The sequence below is a fragment of the Thermobia domestica genome, chromosome 2, assembly GCF_964235325.1.
Source record: "Thermobia domestica chromosome 2, izTheDome1.hap1.1, whole genome shotgun sequence".
NCBI classification, from domain to species: domain Eukaryota; kingdom Metazoa; phylum Arthropoda; class Insecta; order Zygentoma; family Lepismatidae; genus Thermobia; species Thermobia domestica.
In genome coordinates this window covers 343,375,774-343,401,659 of record NC_137455.1, presented here as the reverse complement: position 1 = coordinate 343,401,659, position 25,886 = coordinate 343,375,774, and positions in this window count along the sequence as shown.

Genomic DNA, 25,886 nt, shown 5'->3' with positions numbered 1-25,886 from the left:
TAAAAATGAAATGTATTCTTGGGATGCTCAATCTATTGTATGAAAGCATTCCTCGTCATCCATTATCGTTTTTACTCTATAGTGATCAACGTTAAAAGAAACAGAAATTGTTGATTTGTAAAACTTTCGGTGGACGAACCACTTCCATCAAGGAGCTCGGTTTCCAGCTTTTGAGTGTCTACATTCTAGACAAGATTGATGGTTATCCATCAAGTAATTCTTCAGATGTTTTGTCTCCCAGACGAATGGACATCAGGGCAGACAGGATAAAGAAGCTTTTGTAAACAAGGGCGCCGATCCTTGGGGACCCGGGCCCCCCAAAGCTCTTGTGGGCCCTCTATTGTATTTATGAAAATGAAATGAAATGAAATCTTTGAGTTTTACGTCCCACGGTTATGCCGATTAGGCTAAAGGAGACGGTGATGATGAGTAATGAATGAAATGGTGGAATGAAGAAAGTGGGAGGGAACGGGAGAACGCCGAGAAAACCCACGCACACTGTGTTTGTCCACCACAAAGTTCACTTGGCGGGGGCTGGGATCGAACCCGGGACCCCAAGCACCAGAGGTGAACGCTCTACCACTGAGCCACCGCGGCCCTATATTGTATTTATGAGTATACAATATTTGGCATAATGTGAGTGCAATTTGTCTTAAAATCTTTATATATATATACCTTCTGCATCTGAATGCCCCTCCCCCCAAATTTACAGAGAAATCGGCGCCCTTGTTGGTAAATCGACCTCCTTAACAATATAGAGTGCAAAAAGTGAATTTATAATTGACAATTATGTAAACTATCAACTATACAAATTAATAATATTACTAGTGATTGAGTCTATTTAGGATTTGACTGAGCGAAATTCTATTTTAACAATCTACAAAAGTATGTGTGTCATTGTTAGTAGTATGTGTCCCTATTAGGTCAATTTGTCTCACTGCTAAGACTATGTGTGTCACTGATAGCAGTATGTGTCACTTACGATTATGTATATCACTGATAGGTCTAAGTGTGTCCCTGCTAGGACAATCTGTGCCATTGTTTGAAGTGTCTCACTATTAGTAATATGTGTATTACTGTTATGAGTGTGTGTTTCACTGTTAGTTCTATGTATGTGTCCCTAGTAGGACTACGAATGTCTCACTGCAATTAGTGTATGTTAGAAGTGTGTGTCTCACTGTTAGGACTATGTCTATTAGTAGTGTGTGGCTCACTGTTAGGAGTGTGTCTCACTATTAGGAGAATATGTCCCTGTTAGGTCTACATGTGGCACTGTAGGATTATGTGTGTCACTGCTATCACATAGTGTATTAATGTTAGTATTATTAGGAAAAGACAAACAATAATGTATATTCAATCTGTTAGTTACCAATCTAGTTTGAACATAAAGTACATATGTTTAAAAAATGATATGTTCTATCAGATAAGAAAAAAACTATAAATTATTGTTACCAACAAACAAAATAGTCTTTAGCGTAATAAAAATTAGTTATTATTATTATTTGTTTTTGAAAATCGGCACATAAGGGAATATCAGAATCTCCTCTTGAGACACAGAGGCTATATATGGAAAACTCTTCTCTTTATCTATTACTGTTTTCCTTTATGGCGATAACTGTTGAAGTTGAAAAACTAGTTTTTTTGTCCCTTCCGGTTTGAATAAAAATCCAAAAGTAAAAATTAAACCTATTTTAGGACGCTGAATCCATTTCTAGAAATGAATTCTCCGCGCTTTTTGCTCTACACTGAGAAGAAAAACGTATGTGGATTACGTAAAAATGTGGATTACATGCGTAAATCCTATAGTTTTTGGACTTAACTTACTAGTACAATCCTATGTAACATGCTGCAGCAAATGTATAACTGAAACCGTGTGTTTCATAAGTATTTCGAATAAACATACTTTCCGTACGAAAGAAAGAACTGTACATAGGCGGTCAGTTTCTTACATACAGGTGAAGATTGACGTATGTAACATACATATACGTATGTAATGTACGAAGACTGTTAGACGTCAGACACCCTGCAGCGGCATGATTAAACATCTAAGCGGGGAAAATGTCGTACGTACGTATGTAGCATATGGATAACGTATTCTCCATACATATTTCCGTAATAAATATATAGATTCCGTATATTTGTACGATATATCACTATCCGGATAACGGATTTTTCTTAGTGTATGGGAATCAATATTGTAACCAGAAGCAATCCCGTATTCACGGGGGGTCTAAAAGGCCGGGCCCCCTAAATTTTTACTGACCCCTTAAAATTTTTACGGTAGGCTTGCAAATGAGCTATAATATGGTTGGATCGGGTCCCCCTACATTTTTGGGCTGGCTACTGGCCTGACCAGAAGTAATAATATTTGGTCTAGGAATTAATTCGTGCGGGTGGACAAGAGATGGCGCAACGAACGGAGCGTCCCACAGTTCCGTGTATCCACACATGTGTTGCAAACCCCTGTCATCGCGTATCGTTCGTAGTATAGGGCAGTGGATTAAAGCGTCAACAACACCAGTTTGTAGTTAAGTGAACATGGCGCAATTTGTGCCTGATAAAGTGTTTTTGCGGGGTGTCCTGCTGCATTACTTTAACATGCAGAAAAGTGCGACTGAAAGTCATCGTATTTTGGTGGAAGTGTATGGTGACCATGCTCTAGCTGAGCGAACGTGTCAGAAGTGGTTTGCACGGTTTAGAAGTGGTGATTTCGGCTTGGCAGACCAAGAGCGAGCTGGACAGCCAAAAAAATTTCAAGACGAAGAATTGACAGCATTGCTCGAGCAGGATTCGTGTCAAACGCAGGAACAACTAGCAGCAGCATTAGGCGTTGATCAAACAACAGTCTCCAAACGCTTGAAAGCCATGGGAATGATTCAAAAGATGTCACATTGGGTTCTACATGAATTGAAAGACAGAGACGTTGAAAGACGAAAAACCATTTGCGAATTGCTGCTTCAACGACAGAGCAGAAAGGGGTTTCTGCATCGAATTATTACGGGTGATGAGAAGTGGATCCATTACGAGAACCCTAAACGAAAAAAGGCCTGGGTGAAACCAGGTGAACCAGGTCCATCACAACCAAAACGAGATATTCACTGTGCAAAGGTTATGCTGTGCATATGGTGGGATATGAAAGGTGTGGTGTACTATGAGCTGCTGCAACCGGGTGAAACTATGAATGGAGAACGTTATCGACGACAATTAATGCGTTTGAAGCAAGCTCTGGCCAGAACACGACCAGAATGGGAGAACAGACATGATAAACTTATTGTTCAACATGATAACGCTCGCCCACATGTCGCAAAACAGGTCAAAACCTATTTAGAAAATGTCGGATGGGAAGTTTTACCCCACCCGCCGCATTCACCAGACGTTGCTCCTTCGGACTACTACTTGTTCGATTGCATGAACAACGATTTGATTGGACAGCGGTTTACTTCTTTAGAAGATATCGAAACATGGGTCTCTGACTGGATCGCTTCCAAGGATGAGGACTTCTTTCGCCACGGAATCCATACATTGCCTGACAGATGGGCGAAAGTGGTGGCTAGCGATGGACAATATTTTTCTTAAGGTATTTATGTATTTTGTGTTTGTACTACAGCTTCAATGTGTGCGTACCAACCGCACGAATTAATTCCTAGACCAAATAGATTACCACTTCCGGTTTGAATGAAGAGTCAGAGATTATATTCAGCCTATTCTTGTGACAATGAATCCATAAAAAAAAAAAAAACATTCGCTATCTGTTACCACATTTTCTCTGACAGTTTAAGAACAGTGTTCTAAAAGACTTCCTATACAAGTGTATACCTGAGTTGGATTGGAGTTTAGCGACCCTTTTAGCAGCGAGGCTATATGAAACGTGAACCTACAGACCAACGTGGAATGCGAACTACATGAGGTTCTTATCGGGAATCGAACTCGGGTCTTCGGCGCCAAGGGCGCATACGACTTATGCACATCAGAATTTGGAAGTATTTAAACAGAATTTAGACATAATCGTTAATCTAGTACAATTTTGTATAGCTTCTAATTTGTTTACTTAAGATCAATGAGATATTTACATAGGCAGACCAAATTAATTTTACAAGTACATTTCTCAACAATATCAAATATAGAATCATGTGTTGCCAGTATTTGTAAGAAAAATTCTTTCATTGTGTATGAACATCGCACAACTATGTGGCTAACGTTTTTTCTAAGTTCTTGTCTTCGAATTTCTTGTTGAAGCGCTCATTTTACTCTCCAAGTCACGTGAGAAGCGCAGTGACTCATTTCTTCTCTTTCTCTCTCTCTCTCTCTCTCTCTCTCTCTCTCTCTCTCTCTCTCTCTCTGACGCCCAAACCTTCCGTTCGTACCTCCTTCATCCCCTCCCGCAACCCCGCGTACTCGCACCATTTCTCCTTTTCCTTGCGTCTCTCTCTTTCTCATTCTCTTTCTACACGTATTCATTCTCTCGCAATACATTCGTTCTCTGCGCAACAGGTTCCAACATAAAACAGCATGGCGACTTTCGAAAAAGCTGGAATTCTACTAGCAACACTACTACTACTAATAGTACTACTAATATTACTGCAAACTAATAATACTATTACTAGTTCCTACGAATGCAAAAAAAAAAAAAAATTGTATATTCATTTGAGGAAAGTTCCATATAATATGAGAGTCCGGCAGAATTTTCATGTGAAGATTTTCCCTGAAGAAAGAATTTTATGAAACGTGATATGTATTCTTATCTTTCTCTGCTAACCCAATCTCTTTTCAAAATATTTATTTATAAACTTTTAAATTTGTTCTGAACTCTGATGTGTTTGATAAACGTCAAAAAAGTACAAAATCTAACTAAAGCTCTAAACAGTATATGAATTCGAACATAGTACAACATACTCAAGTGACGTCTTTTGGTTGTCCCAATATTCCATACGTGTCAAGGGACATTCAGGTTTGCAGTAGTCACTTAAAGGAATGTAATTATCCAGATTGCCCTTAGATTTCAGAATTAACTACATGTCGGGATTATTTTTAATCTCAAAAAGTCATGCTGTGATTGGCCCAAAAGAGATCAGAGATATCTCATATGAATCCCGAAGGTTGTTACGTTTCCAGAACATAAACGATTCGCAAAGAGGAATATCCTATGAATATGCCAATTTCCTGGGATTTGCATGTCCAAGGTATGTCTGTTTCATATGGGTTCTAAGTGCCCACTAGGGAAGAGAAACATTCAAAGTTGGGAAAAGTATCAGTGAAATTGAACGAAATATTTAATTTGGCGCATACAATTATGCCCTTTTGGCTAGAGGAGAAAGATAATTAATGAAAAGTGAGTTATGGAAAATATGTCGAATGAGAATGCGGAAGGAAATGAGAAAATCTGCAAAATGCCACAGATACGGTGCTGTCTGGAGAAGAGCACCCTCGCTCATTTTGCCCTCATGAGGGCCGCCTTCACCCACATTTCTGTAGATGAGGGCGATGGTGAGTGAGTATGATTGAGTGTGAGGGAATCGATTGAGTGTGAGTGTGAAGGAGTCGGTTGTGGCTGAGTTTGAGTGAGGGTGAGTGTGAGTGATGCCATCAACGGTATTTGAATGTGATGCTGACTGAGTCTGAGGGAGTTGATTGAGTGTGAGGGAATCGATTGAGTGTGAGTGTGAAGGAGTCGGTTTTGGCTGAGTTTGAGTGAGGGTGAGTGTGAGTGATGCCATCAACGGTATTTGAATGTGATGCTGACTGAGTCTGAGGGAGTTGATTGAGTGTGAGGGAATCGATTGAGTGTGAGTGTGAAGGAGTCGGTTTTGGCTGAGTTTGAGTGAGGGTGAGTGTGAGTGATGCCATCAACGGTATTTGAATGTGATGCTGACTGAGTCTGAGGGAGTTGATTGAGTGTGAGGGAATCGATTGAGTGTGAGTGTGAAGGAGTCGGTTTTGGCTGAGTTTGAGTGAGGGTGAGTGTGAGTGATGCCATCAACGGTATTTGAATGTGATGCTGACTGAGTCTGAGGGAGTTGATTGAGTGTGAGGGAATCGATTGAGTGTGAGTGTGAAGGAGTCGGTTTTGGCTGAGTTTGAGTGAGGGTGAGTGTGAGTGATGCCATCAACGGTATTTGAATGTGATGCTGACTGAGTCTGAGGGAGTTGATTGAGTGTGAGGGAATCGATTGAGTGTGAGTGTGAAGGAGTCGGTTTTGGCTGAGTTTGAGTGAGGGTGAGTGTGAGTGATGTCATCAACGGTATTTGAATGTGATGCTGACTGAGTCTGAGGGAGTTGATTGAGTGTGAGGGAATCGATTGAGTGTGAGTGTGAAGGAGTCGGTTTTGGCTGAGTTTGAGTGAGGGTGAGTGTGAGTGATGCCATCAACGGTATTTGAATGTGATGCTGACTGAGTCTGAGGGAGTTGATTGAGGATGAGTCTGAGTGAGGTTAAGTGTATGCGTGATATTTGAGTGTGAGTGAGTTGATTGAGGGCGAATGAGGGTGAAAACACCAATACTATTTGAGTGTGTGTGTGTGAGGGTTAGGAAAAATGCCCATCAAGAAAGGGGTTGCCAAATGAGTTGAGGCTGTCTCGTCTCAAAAGGGTGAAATGAAAATATTATTTCGTCTCAGAAAAGTGTATATTTCTATTGGAAGAGCTCTGTCTTGTCTCGTGACTCGTGCCTTGTCTCGTGTCCGGATCAAACGTACAGTTACATGGCTTGGGATCGAACGAAGAACGCTTTGCACCGGAAATGTGCGCCGGACTACAGAGTCGCCATCTCCGTTGAAAGCTTTTAATTACTTTTTACTAATATTACAACATATATTAGTAAAATTGGTATATATCTGTTTCACGATAGGCTAGCTTCTTTGTGAGAGTTTCGCCCTATATCATTGACGAAATTGTAGGGCATGTTTGTTTTCTTCCATATTGTAGTTACGCATTAAGTGGGGGTACAGTTGATCGCCTAATGCTTACAGCCTTGCTGATAGCCTACGTATGTTGTTGAGTAAAGAGTTAAGAGGGAAGGTAGTATCTATTCTAAAAACTCTAAATTGATTTCATAAAACACTTCCTGTCTCGTATTGTTTTTGTTCTATGCAGTGTTTTCATCCAGACATGTTTTATTTTGGGGAACTGTCCCCCCCCCGGAGGAGACAAAATAATTTGTCTTTAATATAATAATAAATAGTATAATGCCAGCAGTACCCTCCGGAATACTAAGTGTGCCCCCCGGAACGCTGTTTCTGAAAGAAACACTGGTTCTAAGTATAGATCAATATTTTGAAACAGGCAATTGTAATAGATTTCTAACAGTTTTAGTAGAGGGTAAAGGACGGGAATGAAATTTATTCTTGGGATGCTTGATTGATCGCAGAAAACCGCTTCTACTGTTTTGTCCTATAGTGATCAATGTTAAATCGGAAATGGTTGACCGCTACCACTCCTGGTGGGTAAATCACATCCATCAGTGAACTCAGTTCCTGAATTTTGATCCTTTGAATCTTGATCAAAATCGATGGTGGTCCATGAAGTAGTGCTTGAGATTTTTTGTCTTTCGGATGAATGGTGACACACTAGGAACATACAGTGTAAATATATATAAAGAAGTTTTGGGAAATCAAGGTGATTAAAATGCCGTTTAAAATGCTCCTACTTCTACCCTAATTACCTCATATTCATGATTCGTGCATCATTGTCTTACCTTCACGAAAGAATGGAGGCAGGACTCCACACAGTGTTTCTTCCAGACATGTTTTTGGGGTGCACGCCCTCTCCCCCCCGAAGCTCTGAGAGTGCCCCCCGGAGGAGACCAAAATAATACGTTTATAATATAAAAATAAATAGAATAGTACCAGCAGTGCCCCCCGGAATATTTTTTCTGAAAGAACGACTGGCTCCACATCTTCGAGAATTACACATATACATGAGTTGATGTAGATATACATTGAGTACCATGTGTTGGAAATAGAAATGGGCTGTAAGTGCTAACAATTGGCGCAGTCGATTTTGAACAACGCTTCCATATATAAATATTATGGCAACTTTTTCAGGTTTGAAGCAAGATCAAAGTGATAAGGTAGTCATGAGTAACTCAGACCTGAAGTGCAGCAAATGGGCATATCGTTTCAAATTTCATTCGATGAAGCAACAAAACCAGCAAAGTGTTGTACAGTTTATTACAGATCTTCAGAACGCTGTTTCAACTTGTGCATCCGAACAATTTGAAGAACTTGCTTTATGTAACCAATTAATTTTTGGATTATCTAGCAATCAAATACGAAATGTTTTACTGTCTACAGACAATTTGTCGTTTCCGCAAGCAGTACAGCTAGCTTGTGATATGGAGAGTGCGAACGTTCAGGTTTATGCCTACCAAACACAAAATAGCCAGCATAAGTTACCAGCTGTTTGTAACCGGTGTTCATATCGGTCTAAATATAAAAAATATAAGTTTCCTTGCGGAAGGTGTAAGAAATATCATGAGTTTAAGAACTGTCCGGCATATAGAAAGCAATGTTTTTCTTGCAATGGAATGAATCATTTCGCCTACGCATGCAGACATAAAAAGATTTCAAATAATGTTCAGCCTATAGAACAACCGCAAACAAAATTAGTGCAAGGTAATGTTAATGGTAGTGATCAAACAAGTAGTACGGTCATCAAGTCTATCAGTCCGTTGCCAAATGCAAATGTAAATTGTAACAGTTCGTTGATCTCAAACGAGAATGATGTAGATGCACAACCAACGACAGACCAGTCTATACAAGATTTGGGTGTAATTGACGCAGCAGTACAGAATAAGAATAAAAGCTTCGAACAGAGCAGTACAGTGGTAAATCACAATCAAGACAAGCAGAAAATAAACAATAATCCAAAAGTAATTGCTGAGTGTGAGTCTAAGGAAGATACTGAAGTGCATGACAACGATGGGCATATGATAACGTATGGTAATAAAAACAAAAGGAAAGGGAAATGAGTAAGAAAGTTCTAGAAGACAAAAACACAAGTACTTTTGCAGATAGCAAGTCAAGTTCATCGGAAGTTATTACAAGCAAGAATACGGTAGAAGAAATAGTGAAAGAAACCGGCGAAAAAGTTGAAGAGGATTTGAAAGAAGAAAAAGAACCCAAAATTTTGGAACAGAGCAGTGCTACGGGTAAAGTCGAATGGCTGCACGATTTGACAGAAGAATTAAAAAAGAGGGATAATGATCTAGATCAACTTAAAAAACGTTATGATATATTGGAGAAGTTAGTTCTTGGAGAATTGAAAAAACGTGAGGAAGTATTAAAACACATGCACGTTGATATAGGAAAAATAAAGAAAAACTTGGATATAAATACATTGAAGATTGAGAATTTAGATAATAAGGTAGCAACCTGGTATATGCATTTGGATAATAGATTGAAAGAGGCTTCCAGGTCATAAGAGTTTCTGATTCATTGTTAAATAGACTGTGGAGAAGGTTCGGTAAAAATATTGACTCATTAGTTTGTTAGGTTAGGTTGATTACCGGTACTATTGATTCTGTAATTGGAATGAGGTGCAGATTGAGTTTATGCTTATGTCTCATTTTTTGTATGATGTTGGTTTATTTTGGTACGTTCCAATTTTGTACAGGGGGGAGAATTGTTGGAAATAGAAATGGGCTGTAAGTGCTAACACCATGCTGCGGCTGTTTTTATTCCTGAGGGTCCCCCAAAGTACTCATTTCACAGATGCTGGATGAACTCCTGAGTCGCAATGAGATTAGCGATTCCAACTCCCATCGAGGATCGAACCCGGGCCGCCAAGTTTATAGATAAAATGCATTCATTTTACAGAATCATGGCTCCCTTCCAGTCAATTTTGTTTTATACTACAATCATTAAAAGTATCCATTGCCACGTGTACACCATGTAAACGAGTTTGGTGTCTATGGCGTGGTATTTTCTCAATATGAAGCCGGAACTTATACCAGATTACTATTCCTTCTAGTTTTAATAAAGATATTAGAATGAAATATATACTTAGGATGCCAAAGTAATTGCAGGAAACCGTTTCTCGCTATCCATAACCGTATCAACGTTAAAGCAGTTATTCTTGCCACTTCCAATACGAATAAAATTCTTAGAATGCTAAATTTTCTACGAAAACACTTCTCTCCATATGTTATCATTCCTACTCTATGTGGATCAATGTTAAAACCGAAAGTTGTAGTGAATTTCTATTGCTTCTGACTTCGATAGGAAGTTAAGGATGAAATGTATTGTTCGGACGCTTAACCGATCGCAAGAAACACCTTCTCCGCACCAATTACCATTTTTGCCCTATATTGATCAATGTAAAAAGAAAACCGAAAATGGTTGATTTTTACTAGTTCCAAACTTTTGACACTCCATATCAGGCGTATCAAAATCAAAATATCAAGAGGACCAAACAGTCATCAGTTTCAAACAGGCGAGAAAGTATGTATATATATATAGGGTCGGATCCAGGATTTTCCGAGGAGGTTTCACCATAACTACCAAATAACCAGTCTCATTGAAACTCTTCAAAGTGACATGTGACCATATTCTTTACACCTGATACATAGAACGGGGATGGGAGTATTTTAAAGAGGGTCGCAAGTGATATGCGGGAAAAAATGTTCTCTTTCCCTGGCTTCTGTTTTCTTCACTAGTTGACAAATATTATATTGTCCTTTCCCTCCAACCTTCAGAAAATCGACTTAAACTATTCCTTTGGCAAAACCCCTCTTTTCTTTAAGAGTCTTCATCCCGGCGAAATTAAAATACCGCTAATTTTACAGTAATTATGCGATATCTTCAAATAGATAAAAGATAATTGAAATATGGAACAAGAGCGCCCTAGACAATATTATTTTGCGTGAGGTATTGTTATCACCAGTCACCTAGCGGCTTTCCGTTTTCAGCTGTTTAGAAACGCGAAAATAAATGCCGATTTTCAAAATGGCTCGAAATCGAAAGCAGATAAGTGAGTCGTGATAACGGTTTCTCATGTAAAATAATATTGTCTAGGGCGTTCTTGTTCCACATTTCGATTATCTTTTATCTATTTGAAGATATCACATAATTACTGTAAAATTAGCGGTATCTTAATTTCGCCGGGATGAAGACTCTTAAGCCCCAAAACGAAACATAACAGCAGAAAGTTTCGGAAAGTGTTGCTATTTTCACTGCTAACTTCTCATTTTAGATAGAACGAAGGGGTGCACGTGCACCGATGTACCCTCCTAAATCTTATATATATATATATATATATATATATATATATATATATATATATATATATATATATATATATATATATATATATATACTGTATATCTAACAATCATACTTAATGAAGTGTTTGAAAAGCGAATAAATGCATAAATATTTTACCTAATACTGTAATTTTTGAAGAATATGTAGAAGGAATATCAGGAAATTCGGGGATAGTACATAATTTTTTTTTCCAACACCTATTATCTTTTACCTGCAACCAGCTTTCGTATGTCTGGAGCCATGCTGCTCGCACTAGTGATTTTGAGAACAGCAATGGAGGACACAGTGGTTCAGTGATAGAGCGCAAACCTTTGATACGTGGGTTCCCTGGTTCAATACCCGTTCAAGTAAGTTTGTGGTGGACATCATCTTGCCCATTGGTTTTCTCGGGATACTCCCGTTTCCTCCCACATGCTCATTCCACCAATTCTTCCATCATCATCATCCACTTCCTTTATCATCGTCTACCTTAGCCTAACGGTCATAATCGTGGGGGGCGTTAAACTGAAAATACTAATTTTATTTCGGAACAGCACAGAAATCAGATGAATGTCTGTTAATCTGGATCTCCCTGGAGATTTGTTCTTTTCTTAAGGGAGAAAAGTTGATCACACTAAATTATATGTGTTTTGTTATCTTCTCAGTTTGAACAGAGACCCACAGAAAGTTGAGTCAAAGGGCCGCACGCGTTTGTCATTCCTGCGCTATACCTTGGCAAAAATTGATGGTAATCCGTAAAGTAGTTCTTGAGATATTTTATTTACTAGACGGGTGAGTAACTTCTTTAAAAAAATTTAATAGGTTTAACTGACAAATAATTTATTTATTATATTTTCCTAGATGAAAGTGTACTTTTCAAAGGGTTCCATAAATCCCCGGGTTACATGTTTCATTAATCAGTTTGTATGACTTGACAATTTGGACTCTGAATTCTAGAGCTGTTGTAACGATTTGTGTATTTAATTGCAAAAAATAAGTATCAATTGTTGCGTGAGCAGTTGAATGTCCCCCGTCCTTTGGACTAAACGAGACGAATAAATTAATGGAAGCTAATTATTATTAAAGAAATGGTGGAATGAGAGTGTAAGAGGATCCCAATAGAACAAACGGACACTATGATATAGTGAATGTCTATTACTTCTGGCTTTAGTAGGAAATTAAAGATGAAACGTATTGTTCGGATACTTAATCCATTGTGGGATGTTTGCCATAAACTCACATGACGCAGGATCAAACCAGAGACCCTTCGCAACAAAATGAAGCTTATATCCATATAATATATGGACATAGTAGTTTTATGCCCTACAAATCGTCTCTTTAGGCTAAAGAAAACGATGAGAAGTATATGGTAATAGTTGAAATGAATAGTAAATATTATCTACAGTCTGGCCAGGATTCGAATTTGCAAAATGTTGTACAGATACATTTTTACCTATAGTTCCGCAGATTTACATGCCATACTTTTGATAGCAAAATTTACTGAAAAGAACTTTGTGGTACTAAAGTTATATCCATAATTATATTAAACAGATACAGACTTCTAATAAAAATTTTTATGCTAAACCCCACCAGTTTGTGCTCGGTTCGATCCCAGCTCACGCCAAGTAAAATTTGAAGCGGACAAACACCGTGCGCGTGGGTTTTTCTCCCACTTTCTTCATTCATTTGTCATCTTCACCGCCTCTTTTAGCCTAACCGGCATAAATGTGGGACGTAAACAAAGACTTCGTTTCACTTTGCTCCATTAATTTCTATATATTAAACCTCAACCCTGACTAGGAATGAAATAAATTATATATATTAGTAAACAATAAGTAGATAATGGCGTACTAATATTTCGTAAGATAAAATCGTAAACAATATTTAAATTGGTTTCTAAAACCAATACGTTGTATTCCTTCTATTATTTCTAAGTTCATAGTTTTAAAAGAGAGCGACAAATAAATTATTACGTAATTGTTACGTAATTGTAATGCTCTAGCAATTGCTCAATGAATATCTTGGCCATCTATCGCTGTTTGTAGCAGGTGGATTCAAATAATGATAGTAGCTCCACTATGGTGGCAGCACTTTATGAGCGGCCAACCTCGTAGAACGACTCTCCGCCAAGTTCCATGTCAGCATCCATCTGGTCCAATCGATGCTGGCATCTAGTGAGGAAATGGGTAACTACTTAATGAGAAGAGAGAAATAGCTTTCCGAACTGATATTGACGATAATATATAGAGAGAGTACTGCACTGTATTGTGTTCTTTTACTCCTTCTTCTCCATTTCAATTTGTTTCTTCATTCCTTTTGAGACTTATTTCTTTAGGCTTATACTAACATTTGTTTCTTTTATTTTCTTTTGACTTGAAAGCTGCGTTTCTTGATTAATTGTTATAGACATTTTTGTAACACAAATGCTTAGTTTTAATTTTAATACTTATAATAAAAGGCAAGTCTCAGTCTGGTAGTCTCGGCGTCACGCTAATTGCTAATTATAAACAGTCACGCTATTAGATGTCGCTACCTGCCCTGTCGCTTGTTACTCAATTACGAAGGGTGATCAGAAAGTAACGTTAAAAAGCCTGCAGTAAAACTTGTATGTACAGGGTTTGTATGATAAGTAATGAGACCAGGTCTGGAAACATTGTTTTATTGATCTGATCTGTACAGGGACTTAAAAGCTTTCGAAGTACTCTCCTCTTGCGTCGATGCACTTCTGCAATCGATGTTTCCACGCTGCAAACGCCCCCTGGAAGTCAGCAGCCGGCATGTCCTTTAGAAATGTGGTCACGGCTGCTTGGATGGCTGTGACGTCTGCAAAACGGGTTCCTTTCAAGCGTGGCTTCAGCTTCGGGAAGAGGAAGAAGTCGGCCGGGCTCACATCTGGGCTGTAGGGTGGTTGTGGAAGGACTTCCACCCCAATCCGGGTCAAAAAGGAGGTCACTAAGAAGGCGGTGTGGGCAGGGGCATTGTCGTGATGCAACTTCCACCGGCTAGCGATCGCCGGTCTTTTCCGCTTGACGCTCCTGTGCAGTCTCTCAAGGACTTGTTTGTAGAAGGCGGCGTTGACGGCTTGTCCTTGGGGTACAAACTCCTTGTGGACCACCCCCACATTGTCAAAAAAAACAATCAACATTGTTTTCACCTTTGACTTCGACATTCTGGCCTTCTTGGGGCGCGGGGACGCAGGAGTGTGCCACTCCGCGCTTTGACGTTTCGTTTCAGGGTCGTACTGGAACACCCACGACTCGTCACCTGTTATGACGTCATCTTCAAAGTTAGGGTCACTGTTCATGAGGTTCAACAGTTCCTGACAACAATCAACACGTCGTTGCTTTTGTTCGTCAGTCAACACTCGCGGCACCAGTTTCGCACAGATTTTTCTCATTCCCAATTGTTCCGTCACAATCTTGTGCACTGTTGTGTGGTTCATATCGAGTTCATCAGCAATCAATCTCAACGATAATCGACGGTCTGAGTTCAGGAGATCCCTCACTTTTGCCACAGTTTCGTCCGTAGTCACTGTTGTCGGGCGTCCAGCCCTCTCCAGATCCTCAACGCTTTCCCGGCCGTTCCGGAACGCACTGTGCCAACGAAACACCTGGGCTTTGGATAGGGCTTCCTCTTTGTAGGCCTCCGTGATGAGAGAAAGCGTCTGAGTAGCCGTTTTCCCCAGGCGAACGCAAAATTTGATCGCATAACGCTGTTCGATGGAACCCTCCATGTTTGTTGATTTTCCGCCGTGACAAGAATGTTCACAAGGGCTTTGTCCAAGGCTTGTCCGCGCTCCACTAAGGCTCGGAGCCAACTGACGCGCGGTGCGTTGCTTTGCTCGGACCCCCCCCCTACATCCTCCATCACCGACAAACCCGCTCCAGCGACACGCGCGCCGCGGCGCGGCGAGTCTCATTACTTATCATACAGACCTTGTATTATTTCATACAAGCAATACAGCCAATAAATAGTACATCCATCAGGTTATTTTTCGACATAGCCTTTTTAACGGTTGATGCACTTATCACATTGTGGGATGAATTTGAAGATTCCGTCCTGGTAAAAATGCTGTCCTTGCGTGTTCATGTTCAGCCACTTTTTTCAGGAAGCGTTTCACCTCCTCGTCTGAATCGAAGTGACGACCTCTGACGTGCTCCTTCGAGTAGAGGGAACAGGTGAAAGTCGCTTGAAGCGAGGTCCGGACTGTAGGGAGGGTGGTAGATCATGTCCCAGCGAAATTGCTTCAACAGTGTGGTAGTCCTCTAGTCCAGTGTTTCCCAACCTTTTTCAACTTGCGGCACACTTCAGGGTAACTTGAATTCTCGCGGCAGACATTATTATTATTATTATTTGAAAATATAAAATACTGTAGTATTTTTTTTCTAATTACTGACATCCTTCTCACAAAGAAGAATGCTCGATCACTAGTATTTCCTCATGGTAAATCATTATGCTTATTTTTTTTAATTTTAATTTAAAAATAGAAAACAACTGCAATCAGATATAGTCACGGGCACCCATCAGGGGGCATGGTGGGACGCTCGCCCCCCTAGAGGAAATTGTACTTCGGAATATCGAAAACCCAATAGAATCTTTACAGTAGTTACAGGAAAATTTGAACCTATGCATGTTTGAAATGTAGCGTATACTTGCCCCCCTTGGGAACCACAATATGGGCGCCCTTGGATATAGAACTCAAGTTGTTAAAAATACACTTTCTTTTTCGAAAACTGTATCCAACCTTTCTTTAAGGAGAAGGATCACTAAACAACGAACAAACAAACAAATCTCTTTTACTTTTAAAACACAAATGTAGGTAATTCGTATGCATGTTTATTTTGCCGGAAGGATTGAATAATATTTTAAAATTTCAAGTTACGAAATAGTCTGCAATAATATAGAAGCAATAATTGTCATAACAATAATAACAAATACTTTTTTTTCAAAATTAGAAATGTACAGAAAAATGTTATACAGAAAATTAAAAATGCTCTACAGAAAAGTGACACAGTATGAAACTTTAAATTTCAGATTCATAGTAGTAATGTGAAATACAAATATACCTTTTTCTCTAGATCTTGCAATTTGATTGCTATAGAATTAATAATTTTGTTTCGATTTCCTCGCGGCACACAGGTTGGGAAACGCTGCTCTAGCCTGTATGCGTGCTGGCGTTGTCGTGAAGGAAGATGGAGCCCTCGGTAAGAAGTCTTCGTAATTTCCTCCTGGTTGCTTCGCGATACCGTATCAAGGTCTCACAATATCGGTCAGCAGTTACCGTGCGCCCTCTTTCCAAAATGTTGAGAGACCAATTTGACAAACGAGTCTCCATTTGTTTCCCTGCAAGTAGCGCCGTGTGTGGTAGATAATTGAAACTCTGCACAATTGCCAACTCCATATATTAAAATTACCGCACACTCTTCATTACTCTTTAACAGACGAAACTCCAGAAATATTGGTCTTGTAGTCTTAGTTTCTGATTTTACCTCGTACCTTGTATATATTTGCATGACCGTAGTGAAAAAAAAATTGGCATATATCCCAACTAATAATTTCTATGCCCTAATATCAACCTATTATATTCGTCCTTCAATTGCATTTCCTAAATAAATAAATAAATAAATGGTAAGGATTTTATACAGCGTTTACAATCAATAAAACTCCTCCGCTCTTAACCAAACATGGTATGGTGGTAGATCTTGAGGAGCTTAATATGTATATGAAATACTATGGTATAAAGACTTATGTTGAAATTTGTATCTTATACACAGAAGCGTCGTTTCAGGGTCTGCTGTGTATGGGAGGGGAGGAGCGAAGACACTCCGATATGCATAGAATTTCTCGTTTATTATTGTTATTATATTATTATACTATCGATTAAAATGTATATATACACATCGTAAGCTAATGGGGGCAATTGCCCCTGCCCTCCACAAATGATGTCACTGTTTATACATCATTTGAATACTTTAAACAGATCATCACCATAGGTATTCTGCCATTATTGGCAGACCACTTTTCGCAAACTTAGAGCTTCCCTAGCTATAGTCCAGAAAGTATAACGTCGTTGGCTTCCCGCGCTTGGACCTGCACGTCACTGGGGGTGTGGTAAGAGGATAGCCAATCACTACCAACCGTATAGTGCGCTCAGCGAACCACGACTAATCAAGCTGGCCACTCCTCATAAACGTCACTGCAACTTTTCGCGGGAAGCCAACGACGTTATACCTTCAGTACTATAAGTTCTTCATTTTGACTTAGAAAACCTCGGTTTTAATACCGCCTATCAAACGCAGTAACTTTCGCATCTCCCTCTTTTTCCTTTCACCATTCCTTCTAGCAAGAGTTGCTCTAAAAGTTTATTTTCAGCCAATGCAACCAGTTTCTCTTCTTCTTTTTTTTTTTTGTATCTGAAATTGTTCTTTTCTTCCCTTCTATTCCTAATACTTCCTCATTCATTTTGATTTCTGTCCGGCCCAGAATATTATCTTCGTTCTTCTTCATACCCACATTTTGAAAGCCACTAGCCTTTTTTTAATCCCTTTTGCGTAATATCAATGTTTCTTCCCCATACAGTGCCATACAATACTCCACATGAAACACTTAACGAATCTTCTTTAAACACATCCTGTATGGTTTTCTTCTATGGATCCTGTTTTATAGAACGCTCTGATTTGCTTAACTTTGTTCAATTTCGCATTAGAAATTAAAAGAAAAAAACATTATAGGAGTTGGTGGTAGTCTTATTATCCATTAAGTGGATGTTTTTTTCTCGGTGGTTCAGTTGAAGAGCACTTCTTGTCTTCATTCCACCATTTCATTTATCATCATCACTGTCTTTCTTTGCCTATGTGGGGGGCACTGTGGCTCAGTGGTAGAGCGCTTACTTCCGTTTCCTCCCACATTTTTACTCTACCAATTCTTCCATCATTATTCACTTGAATAAGTCATCGTATCCCTTCGCCTTAAATGCATAAACGTGGAACGTTAAGAGTCTTCATCACGGCGAAATTAAAATACCGCTAATTTTACAGTAATTATGTGATATCTTCAAACAGATAAAATATAATTGAAATATGGAACAAGAGCGCCCTAGACAATATTATTTTGCGTGAGGTACCGTTATCACAAGTCACCTAGCGGCTTTCCGTTTTCTTCTGTTTAGAAACGCGAAAATAAATGCCGATTTTCAAAATGGCTCGAAATCGAAAGCAGATAAGTGAGTCGTGATAACGGTTTCTCATGTAAAATAATATTGTCTAGGGCGCTCTTGTTCCACATTTCGATTATCTTTTATCTATTTGAAGATATCACATAATTACTGTAAAATTAACGGTATTTTAATTTCGCCGGGATGAAGACTCTTAAACTGAAAGATTTCATTTCATTTTCTTTCCGTGAATAATTGTGGGACATTACGCTAGAAATCTAATGTAATCCTTTTATTTCTAACAAGTAGGCCTAATATTCTAGTTATAATATTCTAGACAAGATCTAAACTTTCCAAACAAAGACGAAACATTATTTAGAGAATAGACAAAAGCAAAAAATATGTATTTAAAAAATCTGTTAAGCCTTTAAAATCTCGTATCTAGAAAATCTAGACTGAGGTGTGACTGTACTATAACTTGTGCCAAGCTGAATTGAACAGCGAATGGTCGTTGTCCAATATATATGAATCCCTAGCTTTTAAATCATGAGCATGTTAGTCTTAAGTAGGTTGGACCATTAGTCATGTCTGGACCAAGCCATTATAGTATTTCAAGAATGGAGAAAACTGGCCAGCGCCACACAAAACGCTCTACTCGTTTCCTGAGAAAGACACATCCAAAATGGGGAGGGAGGAGGTTAAGGTCACAAAAGGAAAAGAAGAAGAAGAAGAAACTTCCATTTTGGAATATGAAAGGCGCCATGTGTAACCATTTCCGTCCATATAAGAATGAATTTCCTGGTCCCTCCTTCCCTATATTTCCCTGTCTTTCTTTTATAATGATTTAGTCTACATTACATTGGTCCCTCTTTCTATGTCTTCGCCCCTTTTTCTCCTTCTTTTCTTCTTCTTATAGGCGAGCAAAATAAGAAAGAAATATAGAATAATGGTATCCCCAGCCTAGGTGCTTAGATCAGAAAGGGTCGAAGTGAACGTGCTATTTTCTTCTTTCTTTCTTGTATAATGGCATTGCAAGACACGTGCTGGCATCTGGTGGGGACTAGAGAAATCACTTATTATAAACCAGTTCTGGACGATTTTGCTTTTACAAAGGTATTGTGGTACTTTCATGAGACTTCAGAAACCTATTCATTGTAAGATTTTTTAGTTCAATTACAGGAAATAACTGACAATTGTGTACTTGAATGGAAAAGTATGATTAGGAGCAGAGATGCTTATGCCGACTGGGTTAAAGGAGACGATGCTGATGGTGCAAATGAAATAGTGGAATGAAGAAAGTGGGAGGAAACGGGAGAACACCGAAAAAACTCACACACACGTTGTTTGTCCACCACAAAGCTCACTTGGCGCGAAATTGGATCGAACCAAGGACCCCATGCACCACAAGTGAACGCTCTACTACTTTTTTAACTTGCTTACTTACTTATTACTAGTTTTCTACTTAATTTTACCCGCTTTTTACTCGTTTAACTCACTTTTGCAGTAACTTAGATCAACAGGGACACGAATACAGAAACATCGAGAAGAGTTAAAACTCCAAAGGCTTTCCCACCGGGAATTGAACCCGGGACCCCATACACCAAAGGCGCACGTGCGGGGAGGGCGCCACTGAGCTAACGCGACCCCAGGAGTAGAGGTGTAATGGGGTATACTAGTATACGGGAGTATACAAACACGCATATAATATTCATGCCAAAAAAAAAGAGGGTAGGGCCGGTGGATATCAGTGATGACGCCAGCTTTAATTTGTTTGGGGGGTAAGCGGATCGGCAGACATTTTTGGGATTTACATTACTTGACCTACGAGTACATTATAACATATCATGTCTGGCGGGGTCAGTTGGGATAGAGGGGACAATGACACCGGGGGAGCACGGTGGCACAGTGGTAGAGCGTTCACCTCTCGTGCATGGGGTCCTTGGTTTGATCCCAGCTTGCGCCAAGTGAGCTTTGTGGTGGACAGACACCGTGTTTGTTGGTTTTCTCGGGGTTCTCCCGTTTCCTCACAATTTCTTCATTACACCATTTCATTCATTTCTCATTATCACCATTCTCTTTTAGCCTAGCCGACATAAGCATGAGACGCAAAACTTAAAGATTTCAAATGTCACCGGGGACGTCCGCCCCCTAGGCTCGTCTCTAGTGGATATATTTTATATTTCTTTTTAAAACAGTCGAGCGTATACCTACCAAAAATTCTAGCATTATATACATCACTGATTAGCTGTACGCGATAAAAAAAAAAAAAAAAAAGATTGCGTAACACTGAATTAGAGAAATGAGAACGAAGATAGAATCTAACCGTGGAACTGTAAACCTGTCTCAGAAAACCGTTTCTTCCAATGTTTTACAGGTTTCGCTCTGATACCTATTAACAGACAGGCTGCCATAGGGCGGCTGGACATAACCGTACTACAAAATTTCCCATATTTACGAATAACATAACTTCCAGCGCTAGCATTGTGAGTGTATGTTAAATGATTTCAGTGGACTATTGGACTATTTAATTTTATAGATCATTTGCATTAAAATAGATTTCCTTCAATATATCCACATCGTGTAAATCTTCGATAAAATTTAAGAAATAGGCTTTAAAAAACTAAGAAGATTGAATTTTGCTGTGATATTTTGTAAGAAATATGTACTTTAATTGTATTCTCAACTTATTTGCTGAAAATTATTATAAAAATTCCAATTTAAAGAAAATGTACTGCTCTACTTGTTTTAAAAACAATTAAACGAAACAAGCGGATCTCGTATAATGTTTATTGTTAAATATTGCAACTATGCCTGACATCTAGGCACCAGATAATTCATGAAGTTCAGTGTTCGAAATAAATCAGAATAATATTGTAAAGGAACAAATTACCCATGTAATTGAGATAATATAAGCAGGAGAACTCCTGTAAATAACCTGAATGAACTTGAGTCAACTCAAACGAGAAGTAACACATAGAGTCAGGGGCGGTTCCAGGACCGACTTCTGGGGGGGAGCCGGTGGGTTGCCATACTGCTACTTTTAAGGGCTCCAAACTTTGGGATGGATTTTATTTATATATATATATATAAAATAATAAAGCTTCCTCTTCTGGGGGGGGGCGGCGATAGCCCTCTGGAACCGCCCCTGCATAGAATTGAACCTGGAACGTCGACACTATTGAAGTAATGCTGTAAATCAGCATAGGTCGGGATTCGTAGGGGATCGCGAGTTGAATACATGGGAAGAAGTGAAAAACTAAATGTACGGATCAATCATCGAAAATTTTTTTTTTTTTTTTTTTTTTTTTTTTTTTTTTTTGTTTATGCTAACCTTTGTTGTTCTTTGGAAAATTGTGTGTGTGTGTGTATTATACGATTCACAACTATAAGCAAGAAGCAGGAATAATCATAAAGCTTACTCCAAACTGCAAATTACTTGAAGTCACTGACATCAGGATATGAAAAAAATGGGCTTGCTTGAAATAGTTTGAGAAAGCTTGATACAAGGGCGCCCATCATGGGGGGGCAAGGTGGGGCGCTTGCCCCCTAATTGTAGTTCAGAAAATCGAAAACTCAATAGAATTTTTAGAATAGTTACAGCAAAATTTGAAACTATATTTGAAATGTCGCTTATAGATGCCCCCCTCTGGAAACCACAACATGGGCGCCCTTGGCCTGATATATGCAAAACATGGAAGATACACATTGTAGCAAAGAAACCTAATAAGCGGCTAACTCGGATTATGGTGGAGCTGTATATGGGGATAAATTTCATATTAAATAAAAGGTAACACATGTAAAAATATGAAGAAATGATATCGGCATGGAAAGGTAAAAAAAAGGGTAAGAAATTACAAAATATTTGCAACTGACATGAGCAATATCTATGGGTATCTCACGAAACTTCAGTGTCCTGTACGAGTATTACTGTTTATTTCCAAGAACGAAAATACTATCTCTAAAGTTCTTAATGACAAACATATCACACACAATGATAGAGCAACTTCTCTCCATCTAATATAAAACTAAACGAGACGTTTCGACAACTCTGTGACCCTTGACCGACTAAAACGTCTTCAAACTGACCATGAACCCGAGTACAAAAAAGCTTTTAATAATTCGGACTCTGATGCAAAATCATAGATCTATGTTTTCTTTACACGTAGTGGACATTTCCATCAGAACATGGTATCCTTATGGTTCTGGGCTGGCTTCTCTAAGTTAGTACCTAGGTAGATACAACTTGCTCCTGACCGAGCGTTAACTTGCGCTTCGAACTCGATGACATGATAACGGTCGATGATAGCTCGTAATCCTTAAAAGCGGCACTGATTATAAAGAACTTCCAAATTCCAAATCATCTTGGGTTGGAAACCTCCATTCATGCCAATCTTATCGAAGTACTTCCTATGTGCCGCATATTTGTGACGTCTATGAGCTTGCGTAGACGATTTTCTGACAGGAAAAGTGCACATATGATAGATGTTTGACCTGGTGTAACCGGAGACAAAGCTAGTACGTCCGATGCAAGAATTAATGAATAAAGCTGACTGAAAGGAAAGTACACTAAAGGAAAAAGAGACGTATCTGGCATACGAAAAACCTAGGTTACATGTGTAAATCCTGTAGTTTTGGACTTAACGTACAGCAAACGTATAACTGAAAAAGTATATTTTATAGCTACGTACTTTCCGTATAAATGTTCTGAATAAACGTACTTTCCGTATGAACGAAAGAATTGTATCTACCCTGTCAGGATCTCACATACGGATTGTCGTATATAACATATAGCTGATGTATGTAATCAGACATACGGCAACGGCATGATGTAACGTCTAAGGGCAATACATATGCACGATATGGATAACGTATGTTCCGTACTGATTTCTGTATTAAACATAAGGATCGCGTATATTTGTACAATATACCGCTATCCGGATAACGGATTTTCTCAGTAAAATGAAATGAAATGAAATCTTTGAGATTTACGTCCCACGGTTATGCCGGTTAGGCTAAAGGAGACGGTGATGATGAGTAATGAATGAAATGGTGAAATGAAGAAAGTGGGAGGAAACGGGAGAACCCCGAGAAAACCCACGCACACGGTGTTTGTCCACCACAAAGTTCACTTGGCGGGGCTGGGATCGAACCCGGGACCCCTAGCACCAGAGGTGAACGCTCTACCACTGAGCCACCGTGGCCCTTGGATTTTCTCAGTGTACAGGTAGAAATGTACTGGTAGCGAACGCTGCTATCACGTGTTTATTTGTTTTGCAAATCTAATGATTTTCTCTTTATAGTTGGCTTACCATGACGACAGAAAAATCATTTGACGTAGAGTATTAAGTGAATAATTCACTTAATAATGCCATCGAAGATGGCGACACATTCCATTGAGCAATAACCTATGCTAACAGACGATTGGGCTCTGAGTAGAATCTAGGTTTCAGTACTTATAACAGGCTCCGTAAATCCTACGGTTGGCTTCGCAATAATGTTGGGAGAACACTTTCTTTTATTTCCGACGATTATGCTCCAAAGATAAAGAAGGCAGTGATGACGATAATAATGAATGAAATGGATGAAAAAAGTGGGAGCAAACGAGAGAATCTTTGACAAAACCACGCACGTGGTGTTTGTTCAGCACAAAACCCACTTGACTCGAGATGAGATCGAACCAGGAACCTCGTGACAGTTGATGTTTCTATGGTGCAACGGCTTCTTAACAGTTAGTGTTATTTTTATTTGGTTTGTGTGGATCACAGTATTTTATAAAGTTAAACACTTAGTGTTATTTTTATTTGGTTTGTGTGGATCACAGTATTTTATAAAGTTAAACACTTAGTGTTTTTTTTATTTAGTTTGTGTGGATCACAGTATTTTAGAAAGTTAAACACTTGCTTTGTCACAATAAGTCACTTTGAATACTACCATGAAAAAAGCAAACTGCACATTCTGAAAAAATAATAATGAGTTTGGTTTATAAGGAGTTTACATGATTAAAAAGTTTTGATAATGGATTTGCTTACCAAAAAACCTTAAGGTTCTTCACTACAGCGAAATTAAAGTACCTATTTTTTAAAGAGTTTTCTGTAATATCTTCAAAACAAATAAAAATATTCGAAAAGCAGAAACGTAGTGAACTAGACAATACGATTTTGCATGTGATATCTTTACCACAATTCACTACCTGCTTTTGGTATGTCGCTATTTACAGAACCCGCAAAAAAATGCTAAATCTATCTACAGTTGAAAAATAAAAGCAGATAGATGAGTTATGATAACGGTTTCATATACAAAATCGTACTGCCTAGTTCACTACGTTTCTGCTTTTCGAATATTTTTATTTGTTTTGAAGATATTACAGAAAAAACTCTAAAATTAGCGGTACTTTAATTTCGTTGTAGTGAAGACCCTTAATGAGTATATTCTAACTGCTAGTCTGTCCGTCCGTTCGTTTGTTCGGTAAAAAATATCTCAAGAACTACTCGAAGCATCACCATCTTTTTTTTTTTTTTTTTTTTTTTGTCAGGAAGTAGAGAGCCAAAAATTAGGAATCAAGTTCATTGCTAGAGATGATATTCAAAGTCGAAAATGGTAGAAGTCAACCGTTGATCACGATCAGTGGCGTATTTAAGGGGGGCTTCCGGGCTTAAGCCTCCACCGAAATCTTATTTACTATATTAAAGTAAATGAAATACCTTGCAGAATTTTCACATTTCCAAACATAAAGTTAGCAAAGCCCGCCCCCGAAACAAAATCGTAAATACGCCACTGATCATAGAGTAAAATTGGTAATAGATAGCGAGAAACAATTTTATGCAGTCGATCAAGTGTCTAAAGAATCTATTTCATTTCTATCCCTACTCTTTACTACAACCGGAAGTGATAACAATCCACTAAATTTCTGGTTTCAGTATTGATCTACATAGAGACAAAACAATGAGATAAACTGATTTTTGGAATCAATTTAAAGTGTATTTATGTCCTTTATCAGCAGCCGAGGTATGTAAACCAATACACTGTTAAAAATGTTTTTTTAAATTTGAGAAACAGTTTCTTATCTGTACACATACGGTCTCATAGCCAGAACACTACAACAAGGAGTTAAGAGATAGACCCGTATTATTCCGGAGGATTTACCTTGGAGAATTGATATGAGACACTTTCTTTACAGAAGTGTCAAAGCGAATATGGCCTCGCCATCAATTCTACGTCTGTTTTCAATAAATTGATTTTTGGTCAATAGTAAATTGTGTTATTGAGAGCCAACAGACACCTAAAGGTAAACGTCGGGCTTCCAAGAAGACTAATCACTGAGTTTAAACTGCAAGTTTGACAAAGAACCATTCTGTTATAAAGGAAAGATAATGATAAATATTTTCTGTTCCAAAAATAGCCCACTTCGGTAATAAGTTATGATCATAGATGTATCGCATTTTGCGATACAATTTTTCGTTTGCATCGCATTTCTAGGATTTTGTGTAGCAAACA